Consider the following 17893-nt stretch of genomic DNA (forward strand, 5'->3'; position numbering starts at 1 on the left):
TATAGTGAAGTACTATTTTAATAATCAGCATATAACACATAAAATTACATCCAATACAATTGGTAAAAAATTTATATAAAATCCAATATATTGCACAATCCCTTCAAGCATGTGTATGAGGACGGGCTAATTACCAGATGATTATGAACTGTGGTTTAGACAGTTCAATCAGCGCATGAAAGATGTAATGTGGGGTTACTGGATCTTCCCACCATGCCACTCAGATCTCATCGAGAACCTGGTCCTTGCGTCCGTCCTCAGGCATGTTCAGGAAACAACCAACGCGTTTCTACCCCTGCCTGGGGTCTTTCTCAAGGTTTGCAAGCTGAATGTGCTCTCTCTGTCTGCGGTATCTCTCTATGTGCTGTATCTGAAAAAGGGGTGCTCTCTGCTGTATCTGAAAATCAGGTGCTTTCTGTGTCATCTGTATCTGAAAAAGGGGTGCTTTCTGTCTGCTGTATCTGAAAAAGGGGTGCTCTCTTTGTTAGCTGTATCTAAAAAAAAGGGGTGCTGCTCTGTCTGCGGTATCTAAAAAAGGGGTGCTCTCTGCTATATCTGAAAAAAGGGGTGCTCTCTGCTGTATCTGGCTGTATCTGAAAAAAGGGGTGTTTTCTGTCTGCTGTATCTGAGAAAGGGGTACTCTCTGTCTGCTGTAACTGAAAAAAGGGTGCTCTCTCTGTCTACTGTATCTGAATAAGGGGTGCTCTCTGCTGTATCTGAAATAGGGGTGCTTTCTCTGTCTACTGTATCTGAAAAAGGGGTTCTCTCTTTCTGCCATATATGAAAAAGGGGTGCTCTCTCTGTCTGCTGTGTCTGAAAAAGGGGTGCTCTCTGTCTGCTGTATCTGAAATAGGGATGCACTCTGCTGTATCTGAAAAAGGGGTGCAACCTGTCTTCTGTATCTGAAAAAGGGGTGCTCTCTGTCTGCTGTATCTGAAATAGGGATGCACTCTGCTGTATCTGAAAAAGGGGTGCAATCTGTCTGCTGTATCTGAATAAAGGGTACTCTCTGTCTGCTGTATCTGAAAAAGGGGTGCTCTCTCTGTCTGCCGTATCTGAAAAAGGGGTGCTCTCTCTGTCTGCAGTATCTGAAAGGGGTGATCTATCTGTCCATCCAGGGACTCTGTCCCAGTGTAAAATTAAAAGGGATTTTTCCCACGTACTCTGCTGGCTGTTAGTAAGAAGAACTATATACTATGTAATAATAGAAAATGTAGAGCTCTTCATTACATATGTTTTGCAAAAGATATGATAAGCCTCCAGGCCACTTCACGGCTGCTCTATTACTGGAGGTCCCTAACTAAGCATAAGTCCAGGGCTTGGACCCCACAAAGTCGGCTCAGGCCCAACCACCCTAGGGCAGCATACCATTGAAATACTAAAGTGTTAATATGTGTTAAGAAAGAAGCAGAAGCTATGGGTTAGAAAGTGCTACAGAAATAAGGGTGTTAATAAAATACTCAAAAGAGTAATATTAGTGAAAAAATAGGAGTGTTACATAAGTGCTAAATAAATACTATGGCGTGCTGCCCCAAGGAAGCCCAGTCACACCAGACCTGAGGGGTACCACTCCCCAAACTCACACACAGCATAATAATAATAATAATAATAATCACTATGGGTCATACAATTGCTTAATGTACGGCCACATGATAATGGCACATACAAAACATATCCAGATTGAGAGCTAGCTTACCTGGAGGCACCCCTGTATCCTCCAAATGGCACCACAGGACCCAGCATGCCCTCCTAATGCTGGCTCCATTGCCACCATTTATTAAAATTAAAATTATAAAAGCTAAAAACAAAAAGCCTAAAATTATAATTATAAAAAATATATATATATTTTTGTTTGTGCTGTACCCCAGTGTACTATACATTTTTTTTTCATAAGTACTGTGACACTGCTGGTCAGACCATAGTATATTATTTCCTACTCATACACGTATTGTGCGACGCTGTCGGTGAAGTCAACTGCAGTGTGTAATTATATACATTTCTGACTCATTTGTGCAACGCTGTCGGTAAAGTCAGTCGCAGTGTGTAATTATTTATTATATACATTTCTCACTCATTTGTGCGATGCTGTCGGTGAAGTCTACCACAGTGTGTAATTATTATATACATTTTGAACTCATTTGTGCAACGCTTTCGGTGAAGTCTACCGCAGTGTGTAATTAATATATATATATATTTCTGACCAATTTGTGCAACGCTGTTGGTGAAGGTCAACCCCACTTTGTGTTGATAGAAAAGGAGGCTACTACTAGTGCTGAAGCTGCTGCCACTAGTCATGAAATTGACAATGCGAGTCCGTCAACATCATCTGCTAAGGCAGAAACCCAGGGGCATAGAGGGTTTAAGTCAGAATATGTGAAATCATTTAATTTTAGAGTGATAAAGAAAAAAAATCAAAAGGAAAGTTAGCTGCAGAGGCAGTAAGACAAACTGCGCGTTCAGAATCAGAAACATCAGACATTCTTGAGGAACATTTAGGGGTGTCCACGTCAGCTGACATTTCTCACACTGTCCTCATAGAGAAGCCTCTTTCACTTCCTTTCACCATTTCTGAACCATCTGCACATGCGGGGAGCAGTACAAGTAAAGATGGTGATGAATCTGATGAGGAGGACATAACAGAAATTGAGGATTCATGTGTGGAAGTGGGACAGGATGAGGATATGTGTGTACTATCTGAAAGTGAAGATATTGATTATGATGTTGTTTGTGTAAATCAGCCACCGGTGGTTGCTGTTGTTGACCGTGATAAAAAGAAAGCCATTGCGATGCCTGGGCATAAGACCAAAAAAGTCACCTCTTGGGTGTGGGATTATTTTAACCCCAATCCTGACAATGTTTATAAAAGCATATGCTCCATTTGTTAAGCCAAATTTAGTAGACGTAGGAACATTAGCCATCTAGGCACCTCCTCCATGTTACGTAATTTGCGGCGAAGACATGACATTTTTTGTACAAGATTATAATGTAATTAACACCTCATCATCAACATCCTCAGAGTAATTACTTAACAGAGGAAGTTCTTCTAAAAAAAATGTTGTGGGGGCCCGAACGAACCAATCATTTTAGCCACAAGTGATGGTCCCTATCGCTGAAATGATTGGTTTGTTAAACTGTGCATTTCCTGTTTAATATATACAAAATAAGGGTGGGTGGGAGGGCCCAAGGACATTTCCATCTTCCACTGTTACAAGCTGCAATCGCAGCTTGCGGTCTGTTCATGTTTTGATACTATGATCAGTTTCTATTGTTTCAACATGTTTTCCTGCATTCCCAGTTAATTTTAGATTCCTGCATGTTTCCTGTGTGTTCTGTTTCAGCTGCAGTATAATGAGGAGTGTGTGTGTGTGTGTGTGTGTGTGTGTGTGTGTGTGTGTGTGTGTGTGTGTGTGTGTGTGTGTGTGAGTTGTGTAGTGGTAGTGGAGAAGTGTGTTGTTTGTCTTTTTTTTTTCCTGTGTTAACTGTTTAGACACACAATTATGTGTGACTCAGAGGTGGAGGGTGTGAGTGAGGGGGAGGAGGTTGGTCAGGTGGAGGAGGTGAGTGTTAGTGAGGTTAGTGAGGTGGAGGAGGTGGGTGATGTTGCTGCAGCAGCCTCAAGTGATAGTGACAGTCAGAGTGCTCCGCAGTCACGCACCACTACTAAGACTGGGCGGAATTTTAAGTTTAGTTTTGCTGAAAATGTGGCATTAGTGCGTGAGCTGATGAAGTATCAGAGGCAGCTATTTGGCCCTGAGTCCGCCAAGGTGCCAACACGGAGGTAGACGGTGTTGTGGGCGAAAGTAGTTGCTGCTGTCAATAGTGAGGGGGTGGTCAAGCGGACGGAGGACACGTGCCGCAAACGGTACTATGACATAAAGCGACGTGTCAAGTCCAAAATGGCCAAGGAGGCCAAGTCGGCTCGGAAAACCGGTGGTGGGCAGCCCTATATTGCAAGTTATCTGGAGTATGAGGAGCCCATGCGGAGTGTAATACCTCCAGAAGTTGTCTCTGCAACCCATGTCCGGGATTCAGATAGGCCCAGGAAGAATGTTGAGCATGTGTATTTGCATTTACTTTTTTTTTTTTTGTAATGTGTCATGTGACGTTGCATATTACTCCCATCTTCAAGTGTGTGTCAGCAAATACATTGTTTGGGTTAATGTTTTATATAAAAGTCAATGTAACATCTTACTTTATTGTATGTCATGTGTTTTTCAGACAGATTTTTTGCATGTGTAGTTTGGACTTGGTGTGTCTCTGAATTGTCCTGCAATAATGTTTTCCTTTTGGGCTTTTTTAAAAAAAAAATTGTGGACTATGTTTTATATTTAAGTGATCCATGTGTTTTGTTTTGTTTTTAAAGTGGTTGTGATGTTAGAGGCTGGAGTACTGGAATGTGGTTTGGAAACCACTTACATGTGTAATGTCATCTTTAGATAATGTTAATTATTTAATTTTAAAAACAATAAAAAAAAAATGTTTTGCTTGTATTTGTACCGTGACACCACACTGCAGTGTAATTTTTTTTTAAATTGCTGCATTTTGTTTTTGCTCATATAGTGGTAATGTGTCTTTGGAGTGCCACATTACAGAGCAAATTAGATATAGCATCTGTAATATTTTTCCTTCCAATACAAAATGAAGTTGTGTTTTTTTTTTAATTTTTAAAAACCTTTCCTTGAACTTGTGGCCTATGTCAGTGTCCTGTACATGTTTTCCTGTGTTGATGTTGCCATAGTGAATATGTGTTTTGGTCATTGTTTTTTTAATTTTTTTTTATTTCTGGTCTTATGTTTGTTTTAATTAAAAACCAAGCATTTCTAAAAGAATAAATGTTTATAAGCATAATGGGTGAATGTATACACAATAGCATGATTTTTTAATATAATTCATTTTATACAGTGTCTGAAAAAAGCTGTACTCCTCGTCGGCCAGTAACTCCTATCACATCTGATGATGATGACGCTGCGGAAGCAGGTATAGTGTCCATTGTAGTATAGGGTATGCTTGTAAAGGAATGGGCATAACAAAAATTGCACTTTCATTAAAAGGTCCATCAAAAGAAGTATGGAGCAGCAGAAGTGGCACTTCTGTAAGACATCACCACAAAAAACCTGTGCCCGAAAAGAAAGCAAGGTCGTATGTCCCGGCACAAACACAGCAGGCTACCCCGCCACGAAGATTAACGTCCGTATGTTCTGTACCCCCACTCCAAATTTTGGACACACCTCCAAGACGTCATCCACACTCCCCTCATCTTGATTGTGAGTATCAAACTGAAAAAAATGTGAAAAATGTCAGAACATAATCAAAATCAGTCCTAACCGCATTAAGTCAAAACACATCCAAAAGTAAAATACTTACCGCAGTAAGTAAAAGCAGAAATGGAATCCAAACTAAATGGCCTTGTCCACATCCAGTAAAGATATGCATGTCCACTTGAGCCATACAGTATGACATTGGGTATAAGATGCTGCAACAAAAAAGCATGTTGGTTTGTTTGCAAAAAGTAAGGTTGTTTTTCCAAAAATCACATGTGTGCTTGAGGTAACATTGCAAAATACATATAAAAACATTACTATGTTTGTTTGATCAAAGCTATAAGGTAACACATTATGTATTCCAATGTGTTTTTATGGTGGAGTATGTGTGAGCTACAATAAAACTAAAGTGTTTGCTTTCACATTTAAGTAACCAGACACATTTGCCTCAAACAGGCATATGTATGTATTTAAGCAATGAGTGATGATGTTGCTAGCCAGAATAGTTGAAAGCAACAGTGAATGACATGTGTTCCATGTGTAGTGATTTTTTAACATTTCACAAACATATGGATAGCGAACGGAGATTTGTTTAACATTTCAGCTTCGAGTCCTGGGAACAGCATTCCTCTGCAACAACACCAACACAGTGACATGGAGGAGACAAACATCTTAGAAATGCAGCCATTAATGCAAGGAATGAGCCCCCCAGCACCTGTGAGTACACCACCACAGCAAAGCACACCAACACCACAACACAGCCCAACAACACCAGGAACACAAGGCCCTGATCAGGTGTTTTGGGCTAGACAGCAGGCCACTAATGAAGATTGCCTGCATAAGCAGATACAAATGTTTGCAAGCCTACCATCTCACCTCAGAAGAATATCAAGAAATCTGAGTAGACAAAATGAGCAAACAACCAGAATAGGCAATACCATGGAACTCATGCGTACAGACATTACACAGGTCATGGGCAACTTACAGCGCATAATGGAAGAACAGCACAGACAACAGCAAAGTTATATGAGCATTTTTTAAAACAATCAAAAGATTAATGAAAGTTTATTCCGAATAGTAGACAATCAAAATGCTGCTACACGTGAACTCAATGCCACCCTCACTAACCTGAATGAAACACTCAGATGCATGCACCAACAGCAAACAAGCAGCAGTTCTGGTACGACTACTCCAAATATCACGCCAGTCTCATCACCACCAAGACGGTCCACCAGAGCACGACAAACATGACAGTGCTAAAGGCAAAGGGCAGGACAAGCAGCCACCCAAAAAAACGTGAAAAAAAACAAGTTAGACATTTGTGATAAGTAACTCAAAATAGTAAGCAAGTGTTTTTGTTGCTTAAAAAATATAACACTTAGCTCCTTGACCATTTTTTCAACATCATTAATTATAAGTGGGCCAAAAAAAAACATAAATTTAGTACGCACATTTATTCATTAACATTTTTTTTTTTATTGGAGGAGGGAAATGTTGATGGAGCCACACATACATGTTAGCAGGAAGTAAACTGACCACTTGATTTTTTTCAAATCATTACTCTTTCTAGATTCCAATCATTCTCTTTGCCTGCAGATACAATAATTGCCAGCCAGGCAGAATGTCTTTAGCAGGAAGTAAACTGACCACTTGATTTTTTTTCTAATCATTACTCTTTCTAGATTCCAATCATTCTCTTTGCCTGCAGATACAATAATTGCCAGCCAGGCAGAATGTCTTTAGCAGAAAGTAAACTGACCACTTGATTTTTTTCTAATCATTACTCTTTCTACATTCCAATCATTCTCTTTGCCTGCAGACAATCCAAATTACAATGTTAGTGATACATATCTTAGCTATCTTATCTATACAACATTACAAGAAGAACACAATTGAGTTGCGTAAAAAGCTTGTAATATGTTGCCTTTGTTTTGTTTGTAAAACATTGTCCAAATGAATGTCAGTATTGTTGGGACATGTTTGTGTGTGTTAAAAATTGTTAAGCATGTTTTTACACATGATGCTGAAACAAACAAATATGTACTTTTACAACAAAAAACAAAAACTGTGTATAATAATGTATATGTGTGGCAAACTGTGTATTTACTTACACAACATCAAGTTTACAGCATCAAACATTAGGAAATAAATTTGTCCTGATTACAGTAAGTTTGTGAGTCTTAAATATGATGGTGCATCACACATAGGGACACATGTATTCCTCAAGGCTAACATATTATATGTTGAGGAGTGTTTTTTGGGAACACAGGTTCTCAAACTCAGCCCTCAGGAACCCACACAGTGCATGTTTTGCAGGTCTCCTCACAGAATCACAAGTGACATAATTAGCTCCACCTGTGAACTTTTTAACATATGTCTGTGAGTAATTCATACACCTGTGCTTCTACTGGGTTAAGAGAAAAACATGCACTGTGTGTGGTCCTGAGAGCCGAGTTTGTGTACCTGTGCATTAGGACGTTACACACAATGATAAAGTGAAATACTAAATGGATGATGTGGGCTTGTAAGAAATTAGCACTGCAAGTTTGTGATCACTTATCCAGACTTAATGCATGCCACTCATAATCTGTTGTTTTGAGATTAAAAATACACACAATACACATGCGACATTTGTTTTTCATATAACGAGGGTATGTTTGTATGTGTCAAGGAGACAGACACATTCTGAGTAATGGATTTTGGTAAAAAAGGAAAAACATCTATTTATGAATACACAACAAATGAAATAAGCAAACCAAGCTTACCTTAGAAATAGCGATTGATGATCTGTTGCCTAACCTGCCTCCCTACATCAGTACTCCAAGTATCACCAGATGTCTCTAATTCCTCTGCTTGCTGGCTGCTTTCTTCCTCCTCTACCTCCTCCTCCTCAACATGTGGCAGATGTTGTTGCAAACACATGTTATGAAGAAAGCAGCAGCAGAACACAATTTGAGTCACCTTGGAGGGACTATACAACAAAAGGCCACCAGACTTATCCAGACACCGAAACCTAGCTTTCAGCACACCAAAACATCTTTCTATCACATTCCGCGTGGACTTATGTGCATGATTGTAATTGTGTTCAGCAGGGGTACAGGTCGGGACAGTGGAGTTAGAAGCCAAGAGAAACAGCCATATCCTCCATCACCTAAAAGAAAGATATAGTAACGTGATTCATGTTAAGATACAGCAACACATAAGTAACACACTGTGGGGCAGATGTATTAACCCGTAGAAGGCATAAGGAAGTGAAAAACCAGTGATATGTGCAAGGTAATAAAGGCAGCAGACAATCTGTTCCTAAATGTAATTTACATATTGGAGCTGATTGGCCGGTGCCCTTATCACCTTGCACAGATCACTGGTTTCTCACTTCCTTATGCCTTCTACAGGTTAATACATCTGCACCTGTATTTGGACAAAGTATACGAAGGCCTACACATATCAAATTACATACCCAGCAGCCATCCATCTGGCATTTGTCCATCCTCAAACTTATCAAAGAGGGATGACTGACTGAGGATGAAGGAGTCATGGCAGCCCCCAGGGTAACCAGCAACAACACTCATTATTTTGAGATTTGCATCACAAACCACCTGCACATTTGTGGAGTGTTCGAAATGGCGGTTTGTATATATGTGCTACCTGCCCCTAGGTGGTCTCAGCTGAATGTGTGTGCAATCTATGGCTCTAAGCACATTGGGCATGCCAGCCAGCTCATAGAAATATACCCTGACGGCATGCCACTGAGACTCCTGGGTAGGGAAGCAGATTGAGGCCTCGATGTGGGGCTGCAAAACAGCCAACACCTGTGTGAACATTTTAAAGAACAATAAACATGATATTTTAGGACAGAACTGGCCACCGAGAAATTAAAACAAACACAAAACAAAAGAGGTCGTTAGGTATACATCACCTGTGTTAAGATTCTGGAAAATGAGGGCTGTGAGATTCCTATGACATCCCCAGACACAGCCTGAAAGCTGCCAGTAGCCAGAAAGTGTAACATAGCCAGGAGTTGTGCAGGCCTGAGACAGGGCAAGAGCGTGCTGTCTCTGGGTCTAGGCCTAGTTTGACAAGGTCATACAGACGGAAAATGTTGTTACGATTTAGACGGAACATCTGTATGACCTTATCATCGGACAATGCGTTCAGGTTTAAATGCCCCCTAAAAAAACGAGGCCTGTGCAGCCTCCCTGGAACCTGTACAACCTGCTGACCATGTTCAGTTTCTTGGCCCTGGGTACTTACAGGCTGATGTCTGAGTCTGAGGAATCCCACAGCATACAAAAGATCACTGGCCCACAGTCCTGCTGCCATTTCTGAGAGTAGGTGTATTGAAATGGGCCTAACATCCTTTTATAGGCACCCTAATTCAGGTGTGAGTGATTTTTTATTTGCAACACATGTAAACACGACTGAAAAAAGCAGGTCTATTTTTTTGCCGCTTTTTTTAACGAATCGCAAAAAAATACGACCGCATTTGAGCACTCAGAGACTAACACCCAAATACGAATGAATAGTGAATTCCCGTATTCTATGAAATAACAGCCGCGTTTGACCGATGGTCTATTCATTCGTATTTGTGAACGTTGTCATTCAAACCATTACGAATAGACCAGACACTGCCGAGATTGGTGCTTAGTGAATTCCCGGATTGGGATTTAGAAAAAAAAACACAAATCGGCCAAACTCGGATTTTTAGTAAATACTGGCCCATGTGTCCGGCCACCCCCCCTCCTCACGCTGTGTGTCCGGCCATCCCCCCTCCCTCCCGATGTGTGTCCATCCACCCCCCCTCCTCCTGCTGTGTGTCCGGCCACCACCACCCCTCCTCCAGCTGTGTCCGGCCACTCCCCCTCCTCCCGCTGTGTCCGGCCACCCCCCCTCCTCCCGCTGTGTGTCCGGCCGCCTCCCTTCCTCACGCTGTGTGTCCGGCCACCCTCCCCTCCTCCCGCTGTGTGTCCATCCACCCCCCCTCCTCCCGCTGTGTCCGTCCACCCCCCCTACCGCACACCGCAAAGTTCCCATCATTGACTAGAATGGAGGAGTGCTTCCCTCCATTCTAGGCAGTGCGCTCGTCCTGATTGGCTGTGCACTCCTGCCCTGTCAATCAGGAGAGCGCCATGACGTGGCGCTCCCTGATTGGCTACAGGGACCTTCAGTGACAGAAGTCACGGGAGGTCCCAACATTCGGGAAAAGGGGTTCCATGTGTAAACATGGAACCCCTTTAGTCGCGTGGATCGAGTTTCCGTTTTTTTATTTTAATCAAGTGCGTGGATTACGTCGGAAAAGAAGAGGACAGAACTACGCAAGGATTGTTTGTAAGTATGATTTTTATTTACAGGTACCCCGTGGATTCTACTGGAGAAGAGGACCGAGGGGCTTCGTGTCAACATAGGTAAGTATGTGTGTATGTAGGTGTGCATATATGTAATAAAGTTGTACTTTCACGGTGTGTGCGTTGTGTTTTTTTGGGGGTATTTTTTTGTAGTAGAACTACAGGTACCAGCGGGTCCGCTGTGTGTCCGGCTCATCCCTTCTCCCGCTGTGTGTCCGGCCACCCCCCTCCTCATCCCGCAGTGAGTCCAGCCCCCCCTCCCACTGTGTGTCCGGCCACCCCCCACACACCCCGCCACTGTGTGTCCGCCCCCCATCACTGTGTGTCCGGCCACCCCCCCTCCTCCCGCTGTGTGTCTGGCCACCCCCCCTCCTCACACTGTGTGTCCGATCACCCCCCCTCCTCCCGCTGTGTGTCTGGCCACCCCCCTCCCTCCTGCTGTGTGTCTGGCCACCCCACCCTCCTCCTGCTGTGTGTCTGGCCACCCCACCCTCCTCCCGCTGTGTGTCCGGCCACCACCCCCCTCCTCCCACCCGCTGTGTGTCCGGCCACCCCCCCCCCTCCTCCCGCTGTGTGTCCGGCCACCCCCCCTCCTCCCGCTGTGTGTGTCCGGCCACCCCCTACTCCCGCTGTGTGTGTCCAGCCACCCCCCCCTCCTCCCGCTGTGTGTCCGGCCACCCTCCTCCCACTGTGTGTCCGGCCACCCCACTCCCTCCTCCCGCTGTGTGTCCGGCCACCCCACCTCCTCCCGCTGTGTGTCTGGCCACCCCCCTTCTCCCGCTGTGTGTCCGTCCACCCCCCCTTCTCCCGCTGTGTGTCCATCCACCCCCCCCTCCTGCTGTGTGTCTGGCCACCCCCCTCCCTCTGTGTGTCTGGCCACCCCCCCTCCCTTCCGATGTGTGTCCGGTCACCCCCCCTCCCTCCTGCCCGCTGTGTGTCCGGCCAGCCCCCATCCCCCTCCTGCTGTGTGTCCGGCCATCCCTCCCCTCCCTCTGTGTGTCCGACCACCCCCACCTCCCTCCCTCCTGCTGTGTGTCCAGCCACCCCCCGTCCCGCTGTGTGTCTGGACACCCACCCCCCTTTCTCCTGCTGTGTTTCCGGCCATCCCCCCCTCTCCCGCTGTGTGTCTGGTCTCCTCCCACCCCTCTCCTGCCGTGTGTCCGGCCACCTCCCTCCCGCTGTGTGTCCGGCCACCCCCTCCCTCCCGCTGTGTGTCCGGCCACCCCAACCTCCCTCCCGCTGTGTGTCTGGCCACCCCCCCTCCCTCCTGCTGTGTGTCTGGCCACCCCACCATCCTCCCACTGTGTGTCCGGCCATTCCCCCTCCTCCTGCTGTGTGTCTGGCCACCACCCCCTCTCCTCCCGCTGTGTGTCCTGCCACCCCCCTTCCTCCCACTGTGTGTCCGCCCCCCCCCCCTCCTCCTGCTGTGTGTCCGTCCGCCCCCCCTCCTCCCGCTGTGTGTCCGGCCGCCCCTTCTCCTCCCGCTGTGTGTCCGGCTGCCCCCTTCCTCCTGCTGTGTGTCCGGCCGCCCCCTTCCTCCCACTGTGTGTCCGGCCGCCCCCTTCCTCCCGCTGTGTGTCCGGCCGGCCCTCTCCTCCCGCTGTGTGTCCGACCACCCCCACCTCCCTCCCTCCTGCTGTGTCCAGCCACCCCCCGTCCCGCTGTGTGTCTGGACACCCACCCCCCTTTCTCCTGCTGTGTTTCCGGCCATCCCCCCCTCTCCCGCTGTGTGTCTGGTCTCCTCCCACCCCTCTCCTGCCGTGTGTCCGGCCACCTCCCTCCCGCTGTGTGTCCGGCCACCCCCTCCCTCCCGCTGTGTGTCCGGCCACCCCAACCTCCCTCCCGCTGTGTGTCTGGCCACCCCCCCTCCCTCCTGCTGTGTGTCTGGCCACCCCACCATCCTCCCACTGTGTGTCCGGCCATTCCCCCTCCTCCTGCTGTGTGTCTGGCCACCACCCCCTCTCCTCCCGCTGTGTGTCCGGCCACCCCCCTTCCTCCCACTGTGTGTCCGCCCCCCCCCCCCCTCCTCCTGCTGTGTGTCCATCCGCCCCCCCTCCTCCCGCTGTGTGTCCGGCCGCCCCTTCTCCTCCCGCTGTGTGTCCGGCTGCCCCCTTCCTCCTGCTGTGTGTCCGGCCGCCCCCTTCCTCCCACTGTGTGTCCGGCCGCCCCCTTCCTCCCGCTGTGTGTCCGGCCGGCCCTCTCCTCCCGCTGTGTGTCCGGCCACCCCCTCTTCCTCCCGCAGTGTGTCCGGCCCTCCCCCTCCCGCTGTGTGTCTGGCCACCCCCCACACACCCCGCCACTGTGTGTCCACCCCCGTCACTGTGTGTCCAGCCACCCCCCTCCTCCCGCTGTGTGTCCGGCCACCCCCCCCCTCCTCCCGCTGTGTCCGGCGACCACCACCCCCCCTCCTCACACTGTGTGTCCGACCACCCCCCTCCTCCCGCTGTGTGTCCGGCCACCCCCCCTCCCACCCGCTGTGTGTACGGCCACCCCCCCTCCTCCCGCTGTGTGTCCGGCCACCACCACCCTTCTCCCGCTGTGTGTCCGGCCACCCCCCCTCCTCCCGCTGTGTGTATCCGGCCACCCCCCCTCCTCTCGCTGTGTATCCGGCAACCCTCCTCCTGCTGTGTGTCCGGCCACCCCACCCCCCTCCTCCCGCTGTGTGTCCGGCCACCCCCTCCTCCCGCTGTGTGTCTGCCCCCCCCCCTTCTCCCGCTGTGTGTCCGTCCACCCCCGTTCTCCCTCTGTGTGTCTGTCCACCCTCCATCCTGCTGTGTGTCTGGCCACCCCCTCCCACTGTGTGTCTGGCCACCCCCACTCCCTTCCGCTGTGTGTCCGGTCACCCCCCCCCTTCTCCCTCCCGCCCGCTGTGTGTCCGCCAAGCCCCCATCCCCCTCCTGCTGTGTGTCCGGCCATCCCTCCCCTCCCTCTGTGTGTCTGATCACCCCCACCTCCATCCCTCCTGCTGTGTGTCCGGCCACCTCCCGCTCTACCGCTGTGTGTCCGGCCACCTACCCCCCTTTCTCCCGCTGTGTGTCCGGCCATCCACCCCTCCCCCCGCTGTGTGTCCGGTCTCCTCCCCCCTTCTCCTGCTGTGTGTCCGGCCATCTCCCTCCCGCTGTGTGTCCGGCCACCCCCCCTCCCTCCTGCTGTGTGTCTGGCCTCCCCCTCCCTCCTGCTGTGTGTCTGGCCACCCCACCCTCCTCCCGCTGTGTGTCCGGCCACCCCCCCTCCTCCCGCTGTGTGTCTGGCCACCACCCCCTCTCCTCCCGCTGTGTGTCTGGCCACCACCCCCTCTCCTCCCGCTGTGTGTCCAGCCTCCCCCCTTCCTCCCGCTGTGTGTCCGGCCACCACCCCCCCTCCCGCTGTGTGTCCGGCCAAACACCCCCCCTCCTGCTGTGTGTCCGGCCACCCCCCTCCTCCTGCTGTGTGTCTGGCAGCCCCCCCTCCTCCTGCTGTGTGTCCGGCCACCCCCCTCCTCCTGCTGTGTGTCTGGCCGTCCCCCTCCTCCCGCTGTGTCTGGCCACCCCATTCTCCTGCTGTGTGTCCGGCCACCCCCCTCCTCCTCCCACAGTGTGTCCGCCCCCCCCTCCCGCTGTGTGTCTGGTCACCCCCCACACACCCCGCCACTGTGCGTCCACCCCCCCGTCACTGTGTGTCCGGCCACCCCCCTCCTCCCGCTGTGTGTCCGGCCACCCCCCTCCTCCCGCTGTGTCCGGCCACCCCCCACTCCTCACACTGTGTGTCCGGCCACCCCCCGCCTCACGCTGTGTGGCCGGCCACCCCTCCTTCCTCCCGCTGTGTGTCCATCCATCCCCAATCCTCCTGCTGTGTGTCCGGCCACCCCCCCCCCCTCCTCCCGCTGTGTCCGGCCACACCCCCTCCTCCCGCTGTGTCCGGCCACCCCCCTCCTCCCGCTGTGTCCGGCCACCCCCCCTCCTCCCGCTGTGTTCGGCCACCCCCCCCCCCTCCTCCCGCTGTGTCCGGCCACCCCCCCTCCTCATGCTGTGGGTCCGGCCGCCCCCCCCCCCCTTCCTCACGCTGTGTGTGTGTCCGGCCACCCTCCCCTCCTCCCGCTGTGTGTCCATCCACCCCCCCCTCCTCCCGCTGTGTCCGTCCACCCCCCCTACCGCAGACCGCAAAGTTCCCATCATTGACTAGAATGGAGGAGCGCTCCCCTCCATTCTAGGCAGTGCGCTCGTCCTGATTGGCTGTGCACTCCTGCCCTGTCAATCAGGAGAGCGCCATGACGTGGCGCTCCCTGATTGGCTACAGGGACCTTCAGTGACAGAAGTCACGGGAGGTCCCGACATTCGGGAAAAGGGGTTCCATGTGTAAACATGGAACTCCTTTAGTCGCGTGGATCGGGTTTCCGTTTTTTTATTTTAATCAAGTTCGTGGATTACGTCGGAAAAGAAGAGGACAGAACTACGCAAGGATTGTTTGTAAGTATGATTTTTATTTACAGGTACCCCGTGGATTCTACTGGAGAAGAGGACCGAGGGGCTTCGTGTCAACATAGGTAAGTATGTGTGTATGTAGGTGTGCATGTATGTAATAAAGTTGTACTTTAACGGTGTGTGCGTTGTGTTTTTTGGGGGGTATTTTTTTTTAGTAGAACTACAGGTACCAGCGGGTCCGCTATTTCCCCGCATGCTAGTACTTGTGGTTCTCCAAGTACCAGCTTGTGGGGGAGGCTTGCTGGGACTTGTAGTACTACCACAAAAAACAATATTAAATTTTTTACACAAAGGCTATCAGCCTCCCATCCACCGCCCACGGATGGGGGGACAGCCTCGGGTTTCACCCCTGGCCCTTAGGTGCCTGGAGGGGGGGACCCCTTGATTGAAAAGGTTCCCACTCCTCCAGGGAACCCCGGCTAGGGGTGACTAGTTGGGGGGGTAATGCCACGGCCGCAGGGACCTATATAAAAGTGTCCCCCAGCTGTGGCATTATCTCTCTGGCTAGGGGAGTCCGGTGCTGGTTTTAAAAATACGGGGGACCCCTACATCTTTTGTCCCCCGTATTTTTGTAACCAGGACCATGCGCAGAGCCGAATGCTGGTTGTTTAAATATGGGGGAACCCTACGCAATTTTTCCCCTGTATTTTTACAACCAGGACCGGCTCAAAGAGCCCGAGGCTGGTTATGCTTAGGAGGGGGGACCCCACGCAAAAAAAATTTCTTTCATTTAACTATGTGTGTTGTGGACAAGCTTACCGGAGTCTCAGTCTCAAGAGGTTTTCGCGGCTTGCAGTTTCCTTTTCTCCGGCGGCATCCAGCGGCTTCTCCATCCAGGGGGTCAGATGAATTACTGCTTCCGGCTCAGCAGAAGCGTTAACTCAGCTAAAAGTATTAATCGCAGTTATTGTCTTATGGAGTTAACGCTTTAATGACGCGTTAACTTGCCCAGCACTAATAAATATATATATATATATATATATATATATATATATATTAGATATGGTGACAGATTTTTTGTCATATACTTCTCATAGCTCCTTGGTTCCCCTCTCCCGCTGTGTGCCCAACTCCCCTCCTGCTGTGTGCCCGACTCCCCTTCCCTCCACTCCCACTGTGTGCACGCCACCCCTGCCGTGTGCCTGCCCCCCCTCCCTCTGTGTGCCCATCTCCCCCGTTCCTCCCCCCGTGTTGTGTGCCCGGTTCCCCCCCGTGTTGTGTGCCCGGCTCCCCCACTCCTCCCCCCGTGCAGTGTGCCTGGCTCTCCCGCTCCTCCCCCCTGTGCTGTGTGCCTGGAAACACCCCCTGTTCTGTGTGCCTGGCTCCCCCACCCCCGTTCTGTGTGCCTGGCTCCCCCGCCCAACCCTTCCCCCTCCACCGCTGTGTGCCCAGCACCCCCTGTTCTGTGTGCCCAGCTCCCCCCCCCCATTCTGTGTGCCAGGCTCCCCCTCTCCTCCCTCCGTTCTGTGTGCCTGGCTCCCCTCCTGTGCAGTGTGCCCCCCCCCCCGTTCTGTGTGCCTAGCTCCCCCGCCGCAACCCCCGTTCTATGTTCCTGGCTCCCCCACCCCCGTTCTGTGTGCGCGGCTCTCCCCCGCCCACCCTTGTTCTGTGTGCCTGGATCTCCCCCGCCCACCCTTGTTCTGTGTGCCTGGCCCACCCCCATTCTTTGTGCCTGGCTCCCCCACTCCCCCCCATGCTGTGTGCATGGCTCCCCGCTCCTCCCCCCCACGTTCTGTGTGCCTGGCTACCCCCCTTCTGTGTGCTTGGCCCCTCCCCACCCACGCTGTGTGCCCGGATCCCCCGCTCCTCCCCCCGTGCTGTGTGCCCATAAAACCACGCCCCCCATTCTGTGTGCATGGCTACCCCCCTGCTCCTCCCTCCGTTCTGTGTGCCAGTCTCCCCCCTCTGTTCTGTGTTCCCGGCTCTCCTGCTCCTCCCACTGTGCTGTGTGCCCAGCTACCATGTCCCCCCCTTCTGTGTGCCTGCCTCCCCTGCTGCTCCTCCCGTTCTGTGTGCCGGGCTCCCCCCATTCTGTGTGCCTGGCTCCCCCGCTCCTCCCGCCGTTCTGTGTGCCTCCCAACCCCCCCCCCCCAGTTCTTTGTGCCCTGCCCCCCCCCCCACTCCTACCTCCATTCTATGTGCCTGGCTCCCCCCTCTGTTCTGTGTGTCTCTGTCCCCACCCCACTGCTGTGTGCCTGGCTCGGCCACCCCCCCCCCCCCGTGCTGTGTGTCCCGGTCCTCCCCCCGTACTGTGTGCCCGACCCCCCGTGCTGTGTTCCTGGCTCCCCCGCCTCCCACGTGCTGTGTGCCCTGCTCCCCCTACCTCCCACGTGCTGTGTGCCCTGCTCCCCCGCCTCCCACGTGCTGTGTGCCTGGCTCCCCCATGCCTCCCACGTGCTGTGCGCCTGGCTCCCCCATGCTGTGTGTGCCCAGCTCCCCCGCCCCATGCTGTGTTCTTGGCTCAACCCCCCCCCCCCCACTCCTATCCTCGTTCAGTGTGCCCAGCTCTCCCGCTCCACCCTCCCATGCTGTGTTCTCGGCTCCCCCGCTTCTCCCCCTGTGCTTTGTGACCAGCTCCACCCTCCGAGCTGTGTGCCTGGCACTCCCACTGATCCTCCCTGCAGCTGCCCGGATATGTTCATTGACAGCCCTCTGCCTTTGACTGCCTCCCCTCTGTCTGTGTACCCAGCGCCTGGGATCACTCTAAAGAGGGATGGCCATCGGTGTACTCCTCCATGCCTGTTCCTGCTCCTTCTCACCAGGTGAGTGCTGCCCAGATTGTTACAAGTCGCCCCCTGTACAGTCCCCTGCACCCTGTGTGTCGCCC

Source organism: Pseudophryne corroboree, chromosome 3 (genome assembly GCF_028390025.1).
Source record: "Pseudophryne corroboree isolate aPseCor3 chromosome 3, aPseCor3.hap2, whole genome shotgun sequence".
Taxonomy (NCBI): domain Eukaryota; kingdom Metazoa; phylum Chordata; class Amphibia; order Anura; family Myobatrachidae; genus Pseudophryne; species Pseudophryne corroboree.